Source organism: Gossypium hirsutum, chromosome A11, assembly GCF_007990345.1.
Source record: "Gossypium hirsutum isolate 1008001.06 chromosome A11, Gossypium_hirsutum_v2.1, whole genome shotgun sequence".
Classification (NCBI taxonomy): domain Eukaryota; kingdom Viridiplantae; phylum Streptophyta; class Magnoliopsida; order Malvales; family Malvaceae; genus Gossypium; species Gossypium hirsutum.
Window position 1 is genome coordinate 11,741,238 of NC_053434.1, and position 16,835 is coordinate 11,758,072.

The 16,835-nt window shown below is 31.5% G+C and overlaps 1 long non-coding RNA gene and 1 pseudogene across 1 annotated transcript; one reads left to right on the plus strand and one right to left on the minus strand.

The window, feature by feature from the left end:
* Positions 1–305: 305 nt before the first annotated feature.
* Positions 306–1,170, minus strand: LOC107923111 (uncharacterized). Its single transcript, XR_001691522.2, has 2 exons — positions 867–1,170; positions 306–579 (listed from the first exon to the last, which is right to left on the minus strand). It is a non-coding gene; the product is annotated as an uncharacterized lncRNA (long non-coding RNA).
* A 4,020-nt stretch (positions 1,171–5,190) lies between these two features.
* On the plus strand, positions 5,191–6,769 carry LOC107923610 (uncharacterized; annotated as a pseudogene).
* The last annotated feature ends 10,066 nt before the right edge of the window (positions 6,770–16,835 follow it).

A 16,835-nucleotide genomic window follows, 5' to 3' on the forward strand; every position in this document is an offset into this window, starting at 1 on the left:
GCATAGATGTGTTGCCATATATTCACTTTAAAAAAGAAAAGATTTTAACAAATCCATATCCACAATGCTATCGGTGCTAAATGATATGGCTTTATTAATAAGAGAAAGAAAATGAGAAAGGAAAAGGAACAAGTTCATGTTTGAGACAAAGATAACAAAAGAGAAAACGGACACATTTAATGACATGGCTTGTGGATTTTATATGTGAAAAACATAATAATGAAGAAATGGAACATAATTGTAATAGGCCCAATTTTCCCGGGCTTATAAAAAACCAAAAAATATCAAAAAATATCAAACAGAAATAATAAACTAAATTATTTATAGGTCCAAAGTCCATTTACAGTTCAGCCCAAATATTAAAACCCAGACCTAATCCGTTTACAAAATTTCGGGCCTAAATTAAATCCAAACCCATTTACAAAATTTCAGGCCCAAACTCGAGACCCAAAAATAACCCGAAAAAGGCCCAATAACAGAGGATACCAGAAACCCTAAAGGTTTCTGGAAAACGCTAGAACAATAGCAGATCAGGACTCCCACGAGTGGTTCCCACGCATGGCCACCAGGTCTTCTCCTCTGTACGGTCGTTCCTACGTTAGAATACACGAGAAGAGAAAGCTAACAAAATATACTGCTAAATGCCAGAAGAAAAATATTTTTTTATTCTTTATTCTCTGTAGATCCGGCTATAAAAGGGCCATTACCTGTACTTTGTAAGCTTACACATATGAAATACAAGAAAAAGCAATTCAAGAAAAATTATAAGGTGATCTTAGATTTTTTTTTTGTTTTTGCGATTTGCTTCTTTTTTTGGGCCTGCATATTTTTTTTTTCGCATAGAAAAGTATAGAGGAAGAGTCTACCTTCGTAAGTACACCGTCGGGGTCCCTATCTCCTTCGTCGCAATCGGAGCTTGAGATGGGATTTCAGAATTAAAATCAGTAGTCCACAAGTTGTGGTTTTAAACGGGGTAAAAGAGGGGCATATACTCGTCGCCAATCATCAAATACAGTGGTGTCATGGCGATTAATGAGTTTTTTTCCGGTTAAACCTAATGAGAATCAAAAGGATCTAAGGTTTTGGTTCTTTTGTCGGTTAAAAGAGGGGAAAACATGGGGCATTAGGGTTTTGATTCAGTGGTTGTAGTGAATGGCAGATGGCCATTCTATTTCTTTTAATTTTAGAATAAAATAAAACAGCGCCGTTTAAGGGAGGTGGATTCACGTGTCAACCCGCTCCAGGACCCAGATCCACACCTTTGCGCTTCAAATGGGAACATTTCGCGGCTAGTCCTTCCCCTTTTCCCCGCGTTTCAATTGGCTCCTATTTGCGTCTCATCTGTTTTTTAATTTTTCCCCAAAATCAGCGTGCTTTTGTATTTTAGCCTGCGCCTGAACACTGCGTTTTGGGATCTGGATTATTTACAGCTTTAATCCCTGAGAATTTGCATGCATGGCGCGCTGGTCCTTTTTTGAGTTCAGTGGCCTATTTTATTTATAAATTATCCCGCTTATTTTAATTCAATTTTAATTTAGTTTTCTATTTGTATAACTTACTCTTTTAAAATACATTTAATATTTTTATATGTGTTGATCCTTTTTAATAATTTTGTTTGTTTTTATTTGTGCAATTATTTTGAAGTTTTTTATCGTATTATTTTAACATTTTGCACAATATTTCTTTAATTATTCTATATATATTTGTACATAAATTATTTTCATTGAGTTTTCAATTTGTAATGTCTATTATTTTAAAGTTCTTAATATTTTTATATATATGCTGAGCTATCTTAATAACTTTATTGTGTTTTTATAAAATCATCATTTTGAATTTTTTTTACATTAAATTATTTTAACATTTTATATAATATTTTGTTTGAATGTTTTTGTTTATATTGGTACATCCTAGATACATATTTAATTCCATGCTATTGTACATATAATGGCTTCGAAAATTTATATATATATATGTTTATGTATATAATTTATTTCCTAAGATTATATTTTAGTATATATATTGCTATCCTTTCAAACTTTATGTATTATTTAAAATTTCCTCTATTGTGTGTATATTGCCAATTTTTAATAAATATTTTTATTTTGCAAATTATTTGATTCAAATGTATTCGCTCTATAACATCTATTTTAATAATTATATATATATCCCTAGTTTTTTATACAAATTATTTCAAATTCGTCAATTCATCAATTCATATATTATATATATTCATTAGTTCATCATTACTTTAAAATTGTCTTATACGTGACGTCTAATTTCTATTTTGTTTTATAAATTTTGTGTTGATTGTTTTATATTATGCCATGTATATTGTTGTTGCATATTGTTTATACATATTTTCGTATTGTTATCAATTATTCTCCATCCATGCTTGAAAATTTGGTTACATTTTTCTTAGGTTAGTTATATTTAATTGTTTGTTCTGTTAATTGGTTAAGTAAAGTTATATTATCTTCATTCATCAAGTATTGCACTTTATGCATGCGTATTACCCCATATTTATTATTTTTTTCTTTTGGTTTACAAATGTTGCATTATAATTTCCAACTCTTTAAAATCAATTATTTCATTTTATTAAAAGTAAAACTAAGGCGTTTTAAGCTAGTTTACAATGGTTCATTTAAAAATTTTCAAATAAGGCAATGTTCAATATTTAGAAATTCGAAGAACCGTGCCCTACCGTGCTGGGTTTCGATTCTTCGTTGGACTAAATAATTGGACATTCTTTTGTAATGTTCAATGTATAAGCTTTTGGAAGTAAAAAATCAAACGTGTTTTCAAAGGTATAAAGGATCGTGCTCTATCGTGCTGGGTGTGATGTTGTATACCTTTGAAACGAGAGAGTTTTGACGACCAACTTGAACCACTCAAATGTTTTAAAAGGAACCATATTTCAATTTTTTTTTCTAAAAATCTTAGACATAAGGATAACACCTAATCAATCTGATACCAATTTTTGGGCGTAGTGAGGGTGCTAACCCTTCCTCATACGTAATCGGCTCCCAAACCCATTTTTTTAAATTTACGTAGACCAAAATTAATTTAAATGGAACAAAATGTTTTATTAAGTGATCCAATCACGCCTAAATAAAAGGATTGGTGGTGACTCCATACTTTGTTTAAAAGTCGATTTTCGTTGTTTTAAAAAAAATGGTTTCGACAATAATATCAAGCATGATTAGAGATGCACTCATGAAGGAACAAATGTTGTAGATCCATCTAGATAGCCTATGCGTGTCCGTAATGTGAGATTGGGGAGTAGAATAACTATCAAATGAGATATTAGAGCTTAAAATCCTATTGCAAGAGTGCTGGTGATGGCTAATGTGTATGCATTGTGTGATATTGATAAGTAGAAAAATTCTGTGAATTTATTAATAAAATAGAGAATATCGTTTCTTATTGCACTAATCACCTCATTGAGCAAAGAAATTGTGAAATCTATTTAAAAAATAGATTTGTTGAGGTAGGAAGTTGGTGATATATGTTTCTTTATTTTGTTTTAGGAGGTGGAGATTATGGTAGAGCAGTGAGAGTATTCTGTTTAAGTAGGTTTTTTTTTTCGAATCGATTTAACTGACTTTGACTTAAGAAATCTAATCCGATCAACTTTAGTTAAGAAAACTATCAAATCGAACCGACTTTTATTTAGCCAATTCGGTCAATGTTTTTGGTTAATTGACCTTGAGTTATTGGGTTGGATCTATTTGGTTATATATCTATTATACATTATAAAACTATAAATATATTGTAAATAATTTAAAAAATATATAAACATCAAGTTTTATGGCCGGTTCAGTTTCGAAATTCAAAAATCGATAACCAATTAAACTAACCGACTAAACTAAGGTCAAAACCGACCAAGTCATCCTACCTGACTAAATCGAAACCAAAAAGTTGAATGGGTCAATTTTTCGGGTAAAACCAAAAATTGCTCTTCCCTATGGTAGATTTGATGGTAATTATAGCACATCATAATTATATTTAAGAATAAATCTTAAAACTATATATAAATTTTACTCCAACGTGTAATGTTGTATTTAAACTATTATCATGCATAATTTATACATTAAATTTTGATTTGATTTAATATTCACAAATCAACATGTAACATTATTTTATGCCCAAATATTTATATCTATTTAATATAAAATAAAGTGGAATATATTTTTTCTTTTAAAAGAAGGAGAGCACGATAGGAACTAGAGCCAATCTAAAAGCTGTTGCATGACACCCGGAATAGTATTTGGATACGAAAACCAACCCAGGCCGACAACCCAAAGCCATTTTCGCTACCATATCGCTACCATATTTTCTTGACGTGGAACATAAAATACGCTAATTAACAGTCCATTGACGCCCGCACAAGCGTGTATTTCCCTTACAAGAGCAGAGAAAGAATCAGCAGTCTGCCCATTGTTTATCAGTTCCACCGCCTCCTTGACTGTCGCTTTCAACAATCACCTCCATCCAGCCACGATCCCAAGCGAGAGAAATTCCATAAAAAATGGCCCAAAGCGAGAAAAACCCAGCATCCACTCTCCCTTATCATTACGAAAGACGCCACCTGCTGAGGTCAATCCTCTCATCTTACTCAGAGCTCCATCTGTATTAATTTTCATCAGTACCCCAAAAGAGGGTTTCGACCATGTTTCAGCCTGTTGGGACGGACAGTAAGAACACCCAGGCCTCTTGATTGAATATGAAGAATTGAATTATAATTAAAATTTTATGTATATATTTTAATCATAGTTAAAATTTTACGTGTATAATTATATCAAATTAAAATTTATAAATCAAATTATATATTAAATGAAAGTTTTTGAATTAAATCTAAATTTATGTGTTTTATAATCTTATATATCATAAGACCAATTAACTATTATATTTACATATATCATTATTATATATCATAAAATTTTAATCAATTAATTATTTAAATATATTATGTATAAAAAAGTTGTTTAAATATGTTATGGTTTAATCTTTGAAATGATGTAATATTTTTGCATTTGAAAATAAAGATAGAATTATTCTTAAATGAAAACGTAAATTTATAAATAAAATTATTTTATTTTATTTTATTAAATATTATCAATATTTTTTTAAATATTTTTATGCTGATAAAACTAGAATATATATATACATAGTAGGCGCAACAGACGCGAGATAAAACTAGTATATATAAATTACCCCAGACTAGATAATTAAATACAAATCTTTGGAGATTGAAGTAATAGCGTTTCCGATGGGCAGATTAGATAATTAAATACAAATACTAATTTGCATGATGAATTTTTTAAAAAAAAATGTGACGGCTGCCTGGAATAAGATTCCATGTCTTGGTGTCAACTAATTCAAACCATGGATGTGGCAACCACTCTAACCTTCTTTCTTTCCCAACTGCAAATTAAACCAGACACATAAATGGATCTCTACCTGTTTTCCTTTGTGACACAAAGAGGAGAGCTTTACAGATCCCTTCAGTTTGGAATCGGGAAAATGTGGAACTGCAAGAATTTATATCAGACGCTGACCCTGAAAGAATCCTTTCACCTCCTCACACTCAACCTTCTCAGCCTTTTGCTTCCCCTCTCCTTTCTTCTCCTTGCCAGGCTTTCCTGCGTTAACTATATCTTAACAACCACCGCTTCAAATCCTTCACATTTTTCCCCACCTTTTCTCTTGTCTTTCTACTTGTACACCAGCCCAGCTGTTGTTGTTTCAGTCGTTAGCATCGCCGCCCTTTTCCACGGCTTGACAGGGAAAATCACCTTGGCGAGTGACTCGCCAGATGCCGTTTACCGGCCCAGTTTGTTGGTCGCCTGGATCGTTCTATGTATAATGCAAGTTTCGATTGGATTGGGGATTGAAGGAAGCATAGCATGGGGAATCGAGGGTGGGGGTTTTGGCATAGAGAGGAGCCTGTTGAGTAGAATAATATTCTTCTTGGGTTTGCATGAAATCACGTTTCTTTGGTTTAGAACGGTGGTGAAACCCGTGGTGGATGACACTATCTTCGGGGCTGCTACGCCAGAGAAGTGGATTCAAAGGGCCGCCATTGCTCTCAGCCTCGGGACCTTGTGGTGGTGGAAGCTGAGAGATGACGTGGAGTCGTTGGTGGTTGTGGCGGAAGCTAAAAAGCAGCTATTGATGGAGATTGAGATGGCTGACTTTGTTTGGGTGGTGGTTGTATTACTTGACCGCCACGATTGGGATGGTTAGAGTTGTTAAAGCTCTTCTGTGGCTAGGAATTCTCTTGCTTACAAAAAACACTACTGCTGAAACCAGCCAGGGTGATCAAGACAAGGTCTAAACTTGGTCCGTTTTTCTTTCTTTTTGATTAATTATGTAAAGACTAAAGAGCATTCCTTAAGTAAATTAAATAATTATACTACAATCAAATTAAAATTTTAAACATTTATTTTCATCAAATAAAGTTTTTTAATTCAATGGATGATGACTCAGATATAAATGTTTGAAAAGTTCAATTAATTGAGCAAAATTATATGATTTTTGATAATTATTCCATTTTTAATTCAATTCTTTTATATATTTAAATTTAATATTTTATTTCTCAATACCTATCCACCCTTTATTATTAATTTTATGCTGCTAATCTACCCTTTATTATGTGTGACCTGATTTTGCAATTCCTAATATTTAATACCTATCCCGACGCTACTACAACAAAAATATGAACGTAGGAGTTCTTTTTCGGGTTCCTATAATGATTTTTTTAATTTTTTAATTTTATAAAAAAATTATTCTAACTTTTGTTTAATTTTTCATTTTTTAAATTTTAAATCACTTCAAAAATGGACGAAAAAATTAATTAATATTAACTTTGCTTACATGAATTATCATGGACACCGCGTCAACAATTAATTATTTTTTTTAAAATATAAAAAGTTATTAAAATTATTTAAAAATTATAAAAATAAAAATATTACAAAAGTTTTAAAAATTTCAAAAAATGTTAAAAATTAATTAATTGTTGACGTGACATCCACGTCAGCGAAATTAATATTGTTTCTTAATTTTTTCATTCATTTTAAGAAATTTAATAAAAAGCTCAAGTTTAATAATTAAAATACATGTAAAATTAACTAAAGAATTAAAATAATTTTTTATAAAATTAAATGGGTAAATAAATTAGTTATTTTTCTAACTAACTTCTAATTCCTAAACAGCTATAATCTAAGGAATTCTCAAACCGTAATAAATTACACTATTGATCACTCGAAAAAAGTATTGTACGTATTTTAGTCATTTTATATTTTTTGTCAATTTAATCATTCTAATTAAGATAATTACTCGAATTGGTCATTACCTCTAAAAATTTTATTAATCCACTAACGGATTCTAGACGTGACTTTTTTTTATTTTTAACTAAAGCTGAAAACCTCTTTATAATGAATCCAAAATATTTCTTTTAGATTTATTTGCATCATAAAAACCACCAATCCTATGCTCCCATCTCTATCGTTCCTCACTCCACTACCCTGCACCATAAAAACCAACTTACATGATTGCTTCTCCAACGTGGCCAAGGTGCTACTGTCAATTATTATGATTGCTGATCAATTCGTGAGTGAACTTTTTCTTCTTTTAATAGTTGACATGCGGTAAAATTCTAATTTTTGATTTTTTTCTAAACATGTAGAGTTTTAAAGCAATATCTATATTATGGGAGTTGAAAATTTGTGTAAGTTTCAAAGTAGCTTAATCTGTTAAGATTGAATGCCACAAAAGAAGAAGAATAGAGGAATTGGGAAGACGAGAGAGAAAAGAAAACAAGATAAGTTTTGTTTCATTCAATAACATACTCATTCGCCCTTCCTTCACCTTTCCTCTACTGTTAAGCATGAGAATGAGAGGTTCAGCTGGGTTGAAATTCGGTTGAAAACGGTTACGGCCAGCGGTAGGTATGAAACGCATCGTTCGTTTCATTAAACGATGATACCTACCCCAACCCAATACGGCCCGTTTCACCTCCTTACACCTTAAACACATTGTTTCATTAACTAAGCCCTTAAGCGATGCATTTAATCAACTAACAAAAACAGAAACAAAAAATAAACAACAGTATAACAGAATTAACAGAATTTTAAACATCATTTCAGCAACCAATTTATATCCCTTAACAAATACCCTTGACCTCATGTAACACCCCTTACCCGTATCCAACACCGGAATAGGGTACGAGGCATTACCAAAACACATACACTTGTAAACGTATTTAACCGAGTTATAAAATTTCATCAAAATTAAAACTTTCAAAAATAATTAACATGTTTCTATAACTTTTCACAATATATCCTTAAAATATTATAATCATAATAATTAGGGCCTGCGAGACCCGATACATACTCATGCAATTTAATGCTTCATTTCCATTTCATTCAGTTCGCAATTTCTCATGCTCATAATTTAAATCATATCACTAGAAATTTCCATTTAATTCACGTACAATTCAATGACATCAAATTCAAAACTAATACGTATTTACCATTTAACTCAATGTTTATTGATTATACCATTCAATAACACATTTATGAAATTCTCAATTTAGCAATGAAAATATCACTTTAGTTTGAATAACAACATCGTCCTGATATAAATACACTACCACTTATCCATTTACTTTAATTCTTTTGGGCCCATTTGTCACTTACCATCTTTAATCAAATTAGGGAACGGTCACGGAAAATTGAGTACTTCACTTTCACTTTGCCATAGTATAACTATGGTCTTACGTATGATCACTTATCACTTGTCCCTGATCAGATAAGTGTAGCCACCTATCACTTTGTTCCTTGATCAGATAAGTGTAGCCACTTATCACTTTGTCTCTTGATCAGATAAGTGTAGCCACTTATCACTTTGTCTCTTGATCAGATAAGTGTAGCTAAAGCTATCACTTATCACTTTGTCTCTTGATCAGATAAGTATAGCCGAAGCTATCACTTATCACTTTTCACTTGTCACTTGATCAGATAAGTGTAGCCGAAGCTATCACTTATCACTTTCCACTTGTCACTTGATCAGATAAGTGTAGCTGAAGCTATCACTTATCACTTTGTCACTTGATCAGATAAGTATAGCCGAAGCTATCACTTATCACTTTATCACTTGATCAGATAAGTATAGCCGAAGCTATTACTTATCACTTTCCACTTGTCACTTGATCAGATAAGTGTAGCTAAAGCTACCACTTATCACTTTATCACTTAATCAGAAGTACTCAAATCCGGCGTTCCGCTCAATTTGATCATTTATTCATATATCAGGCTTACCAACATGTGTTAATTCATAAACCATTCATGGTATTATTTCATGCCAAATCATATACTGAATATACCATACACACATACTATGAAACTTTATTTTCACACATGAGCTTAAACCATGACCAATAATGCACAAAAATAAGCATCATTCATATTTCATCGTTTATGAGTTATAATCAAACATATGACCATTTATACACGAATCATTCATATATTTCCCAATTTTCCTCCTCCTCCTCTCCATTCCACATCCTTAATGTGTATAACACACTTAAACAACATTAACCATAATTTCAATATTCACTAACATGTATATTCAAAGCTGTTTATCCGAGTCAGAGTCACTAAATTATTTTTATCCGGAGCTACAGAGCTCCAAATTAAGATCCGTTAATTTTCCCTGAAACTAGACTCACATATCTTCATACCATAAAATTTTCATAATTTTTTGTTCAGCCAAATAGTACAGTTTATTCTTTAAAGTTTCCCCTGTTTCGCTGTCTGACAGTTCCGACCACTCTTCACTAAAAATTAATTATCTCATTGTACAGAATTCGGATGATGTTTTAGCTTGTTTCTTCTAAAAATAGACTCATTAAGGATTCTAACCATATAAACTATAACTCATAATAATTTCTGTACAATTTTTAATGATTTTCCAAAGTCAGAACAGGGGAACCCGAATTCATTCTGACCTTGTCTCACAAAATCTATTATATCTCATGATTTACAACTCCATTGCTCACATCATTTCTTTTATAAGAAACTAGACTCAATAAGCTTTAATTTCATATTTTATTCATCCTCTAATTCAATCTCTACAATTTTTGGTGATTTTTCAAAGTTACACTACTGCTGCTGTCCAAAACTGCTTTAGTGCAAAATGTTGATTTCCATTTTGCCCCAAATTTCACAGTTTATACAATTCGGTCCTTTCTCAATTAACCCCTCAATTAATCTAATTTTCTCAATTAGTACTTTACTAGACATTATAAGTTGTTACACAACTATTGAAATTCAGAATTTCCACATATAACTCTATCTTCAAACTCTTTTACTATTAGGTCCCAAACATTCACTTTCTATTCAATTTTTTCAATAAAATCAGCATATAAACAATTTAAAGCTCTAATTTCATGCTAAATCATCATATACTTCCAGCACATATTCATATCAACTTTCAAATTCTTTCATAAAATCAAAACTAATGAATTTAACAAGTGGGCCTAGTTGTAAAAGTCATAAAAATACAAAAATTTCAAGAAATAGTCAAGAATTGAACTTACTTGTAATAAAAATATGAAGAACCAGCTTGAAGAGGCCCTTCCATGGTGTTTTAGCTGATGAGAATTCAGAAAAATGAAGAGAAATCTAGATAATTCCACTTGGGTCCTAACTTTATTAAGCAAATTTTGCAATTTTCCAATTTTGCCCTTAATTCTCCTTACTTTCTTGCTGATTTCATGCCTCTGCCGTCCAGCCCAAATAGACCTTGGGTCTATTTGCTTTTTAAGCCCTCTTCCTTTTATCATTTAAGCTATTTAATCATTTCCCAAAATTTTGCATTTGTTACAATTTAGTCCTTTTTGTTCAATTAATTATCGGAACTTTAAAATTTCTTAACGAAACTTTAATACTAACTTTTTAACACTCCATAAATATTTATAAAAATATTTATGGCTCAGTTTAAAATCCCCGAGGTCTTGATACCTCATTTCGATTCTAATTATTTTAATATTTATTTCTAGTGCACTATTCACTATTTCAAAAATTTTCCTAACTTCATATTTAACTTATACTTACTAAATTAATAATATTTTCTACCCATTTGTGGAATTTAGTGATCTCGAATCACCGTTCCGACACCTCTGAAAATTCAAGCCATTACATTTTTTTTTTCGTCGGATTTGTGGTCCCAAAACCACTGTTCCAACTAAGCCTAAAATCGGGCTATTACAACTCTCCCCCCCTTTAGGGATTTTCGTCCCCGAAAATCTTACCAGATGGTAGGTTAATGATTTACTTCCACAGTATATTTCAAATTCGCACATGATTTTGGATTTTCATATCTTTTACAGATAATCACATAGATTCATAAGAAAATTAGGATAGCGATATTTCAGCATCTGAAGCTATACAAAGTATCGAAAAATTACAATCCATATAGAATGATATCCATTTTGATAATCTGAGTAGTTTTCAGAACTATCAAATATTTCTCTCTTTTTATATTGTCCTCATTTTCTAATTCATTCACTTTTCCGACCACATTATTATTCTTCCGTACACGAACTTCTGTAACACTACACTCGTAAGCTTATTCAACCAAAATCTCACAAATTTCATTGTAACATTTTACTAATATGGGGGTGAGTGTAGTAAAGCCTCAAATTTATCTTACACATAAATGCGCATAACACATACCATCACAAATAGCCAATTCATTACTAAGTTCACATTCTCAAAGCATTTAATAAACATTTGCTTTTAATCACTTTTGTTCTCAACACAAAATTCTAACTCAAATCACTAATTCACAATCAAAATTTCTATATAGCATCATAATCCAAATATCATAACTCATATGCTTGTATAATTATAACACTCATTAATAAAAAAAAATGTTTTATTCTTTAATCCATACTTTTATGAGTTTCAACTCATAATCAATACATTTTCACTCAAACATTTTAGTATTTATTTCTATACTATTAGAATTAACTCAGTTGAAAAACATATCTGTCTCATCAAGATAATTTTCGTCATAGAACAATACTGATAAGGGGGTGATGGTGAAGTCATAAATCTTTCAACTTGCTCTCATAGATACATATATATATGATTTTGTATTCATCATCAATGTAATACCATCAAAACCACGTAATTCATTCCAAGCAAATTAACACATCTATTTATTACAAATGTTTTCTGTCACTCACAATTTCACACAACGAATTTACTTACTCAAGCTCAATGTTAATATCTAATTAAATTCCAATACTTGGCTTCTATTTTACTTACCGATATTTGCCAAATTAGAGAACGTCTTACGGAATTGAGTACTTCGTTTTCTCGATGCCATAGTCCAACTATGGTCTTACACGTAATCACAAATCACATACCGATGCCATAGCCCAGCTATGGTCTTACACGAAATCACATATCACTTACCGATGCCATAGCCCAGCTATGGTCTTACACGGAATCACATATCACTTACCGATGCCATAGCCCAGCTATGGTCTTACACGGAATCACATAATCACATGTTCACAAGTTGCCATGGTCAAACCATGGTCTTTTCCGTCAATTCATCACATATCACTGAATGAAAGTACCCATTCCTGCGTTCTACTCAATTTGACTTCCAATTCAATTTTTCATACTATTATAATATTCATGGTTTAGACATAAAACAAAATATCTTATTATCTTTAATTTAACAATTAAACATAAGATTCTATCATATGAACATACTAATTTCACTTATTCAAGCAGATGTACATACACACGTTCCATCTATTTAAGTAAATTTGCTTATCATATTCACTTAATCAAATATGTTGAGCACATAGCATTATATAACCACCAACATACTTGGATGAGCTTATCACAACATAAACTTTTTTTTTTTAACTTATAGTCATCTCTTTTCATACATGAACACATCCATATCACAAATTTTTATACTTACCTTTCCAAATTCCAACATAACGTGAGCATATTTCATTTATCTCAATATCATTTTTAGCATTATCGAAAATAGCTCGATTGAAAATCATCTCTTTCTTAACAAAGCAATTTCGTTAGAGCCCGGAGATTTCACATCATCAAGAGTAATAACGTGGCATGTATAGCTAGGCTCACATATGCTACGTTTGGTCCGAGAACCGACTAAACCGTAGCTCTGATACCACTAAATGTAACACCCCTTACCCGTATCCAACACCGGAATAGGGTACGAGGCATTACCAAAACACATACACTTGTAAACGTATTTAACCGAGTTATAAAATTTCATCAAAATTAAAACTTTCAAAAATAATTAACATGTTTCTATAACTTTTCACAATATATCCTTAAAATATTATAATCATAATAATTAGGGCCTGCGAGACCCGATACATACTCATGCAATTTAATGCTTCATTTCCATTTCATTCAGTTCGCAATTTCTCATGCTCATAATTTAAATCATATCACTAGAAATTTCCATTTAATTCACGTACAATTCAATGACATCAAATTCAAAACTAATACGTATTTACCATTTAACTCAATGTTTATTGATTATACCATTCAATAACACATTTATGAAATTCTCAATTTAGCAATGAAAATATCACTTTAGTTTGAATAACAACATCGTCCTGATATAAATACACTACCACTTATCCATTTACTTTAATTCTTTTGGGCCCATTTGTCACTTACCATCTTTAATCAAATTAGGGAACGGTCACGGAAAATTGAGTACTTCACTTTCACTTTGCCATAGTATAACTATGGTCTTACGTATGATCACTTATCACTTGTCCCTGATCAGATAAGTGTAGCCACCTATCACTTTGTTCCTTGATCAGATAAGTGTAGCCACTTATCACTTTGTCTCTTGATCAGATAAGTGTAGCCACTTATCACTTTGTCTCTTGATCAGATAAGTGTAGCTAAAGCTATCACTTATCACTTTGTCTCTTGATCAGATAAGTATAGCCGAAGCTATCACTTATCACTTTTCACTTGTCACTTGATTAGATAAGTGTAGCCGAAGCTATCACTTATCACTTTCCACTTGTCACTTGATCAGATAAGTGTAGCTGAAGCTATCACTTATCACTTTGTCACTTGATCAGATAAGTATAGCCGAAGCTATCACTTATCACTTTATCACTTGATCAGATAAGTATAGCCGAAGCTATTACTTATCACTTTCCACTTGTCACTTGATCAGATAAGTGTAGCTAAAGCTACCACTTATCACTTTATCACTTAATCAGAAGTACTCAAATCCGGCGTTCCGCTCAATTTGATCATTTATTCATATATCAGGCTTACCAACATGTGTTAATTCATAAACCATTCATGGTATTATTTCATGCCAAATCATATACTGAATATACCATACACACATACTATGAAACTTTATTTTCACACATGAGCTTAAACCATGACCAATAATGCACAAAAATAAGCATCATTCATATTTCATCGTTTATGAGTTATAATCAAACATATGACCATTTATACACGAATCATTCATATATTTCCCAATTTTCCTCCTCCTCCTCTCCATTCCACATCCTTAATGTGTATAACACACTTAAACAACATTAACCATAATTTCAATATTCACTAACATGTATATTCAAAGCTGTTTATCCGAGTCAGAGTCACTAAATTATTTTTATCCGGAGCTACAGAGCTCCAAATTAAGATCCGTTAATTTTCCCTGAAACTAGACTCACATATCTTCATACCATAAAATTTTCATAATTTTTTGTTCAGCCAAATAGTACAGTTTATTCTTTAAAGTTTCCCCTGTTTCGCTGTCTGACAGTTCCGACCACTCTTCACTAAAAATTAATTATCTCATTGTACAGAATTCGGATGATGTTTTAGCTTGTTTCTTCTAAAAATAGACTCATTAAGGATTCTAACCATATAAACTATAACTCATAATAATTTCTGTACAATTTTTAATGATTTTCCAAAGTCAGAACAGGGGAACCCGAATTCATTCTGACCTTGTCTCACAAAATCTATTATATCTCATGATTTACAACTCCATTGCTCACATCATTTCTTTTATAAGAAACTAGACTCAATAAGCTTTAATTTCATATTTTATTCATCCTCTAATTCAATCTCTACAATTTTTGGTGATTTTTCAAAGTTACACTACTGCTGCTGTCCAAAACTGCTTTAGTGCAAAATGTTGATTTCCATTTTGCCCCAAATTTCACAGTTTATACAATTCGGTCCTTTCTCAATTAACCCCTCAATTAATCTAATTTTCTCAATTAGTACTTTACTAGACATTATAAGTTGTTACACAACTATTGAAATTCAGAATTTCCACATATAACTCTATCTTCAAACTCTTTTACTATTAGGTCCCAAACATTCACTTTCTATTCAATTTTTTCAATAAAATCAGCATATAAACAATTTAAAGCTCTAATTTCATGCTAAATCATCATATACTTCCAGCACATATTCATATCAACTTTCAAATTCTTTCATAAAATCAAAACTAATGAATTTAACAAGTGGGCCTAGTTGTAAAAGTCATAAAAATACAAAAATTTCAAGAAATAGTCAAGAATTGAACTTACTTGTAATAAAAATATGAAGAACCAGCTTGAAGAGGCCCTTCCATGGTGTTTTAGCTGATGAGAATTCAGAAAAATGAAGAGAAATCTAGATAATTCCACTTGGGTTCTAACTTTATTAAGCAAATTTTGCAATTTTCCAATTTTGCCCTTAATTCTCCTTACTTTCTTGCTGATTTCATGCCTCTGCCGTCCAGCCCAAATAGACCTTGGGTCTATTTGCTTTTTAAGCCCTCTTCCTTTTATCATTTAAGCTATTTAATCATTTCCCAAAATTTTGCATTTGTTACAATTTAGTCCTTTTTGTTCAATTAATTATCGGAACTTTAAAATTTCTTAACGAAACTTTAATACTAACTTTTTAACACTCCATAAATATTTATAAAAATATTTATGGCTCAGTTTAAAATCCCCGAGGTCTTGATACCTCATTTCGATTCTAATTATTTTAATATTTATTTCTAGTGCACTATTCACTATTTCAAAAATTTTCCTAACTTCATATTTAACTTATACTTACTAAATTAATAATATTTTCTACCCATTTGTGGAATTTAGTGATCTCGAATCACCGTTCCGACACCTCTGAAAATTCAAGCCATTACATTTTTTTTTTCGTCGGATTTGTGGTCCCAAAACCACTGTTCCGACTAAGCCTAAAATCGGGCTATTACACCTCAAGGATCAAAAGTTGGATACTATTGTTGCAGTTCTTGCAAGAACTCCCATGTGGCATCTTCAGGAAAAGAAGCAACCCATTCAACCAGCACCTCAGTAGCATCTCGGTTACCCTTCTTCACCATTCAATAATCAAGGATGCGAATGGGCTCCTTGAGCAACATGCCATTATAGCCAGTAGGAGGCAGGGTGGATTGGACTGGTTGTTTACCCACAATGTCCCTTCGAACAGGGGTACATGAAAGGTAGGATGTACCCTGGAGTTAGGTTGTTTACCCACATCCCTTTTTCATTCATTTTGGGATGTTTTGACAAAAAAAACATAAGTTTAAAGGTTAAAAAATGTAAAAAATAAATAAAAGGTTAAAATTACATTTTCTATAAAGTTGAAGGGAAAAAAGGTCATTATGCCAAAATATCATAAGAACAAATCGTTCTTTGTTTTCTATAAAATTAAAATATGGATAAAAAATTTCATATTGGGCATAATTTTGAATACTTTCAAAAGAAA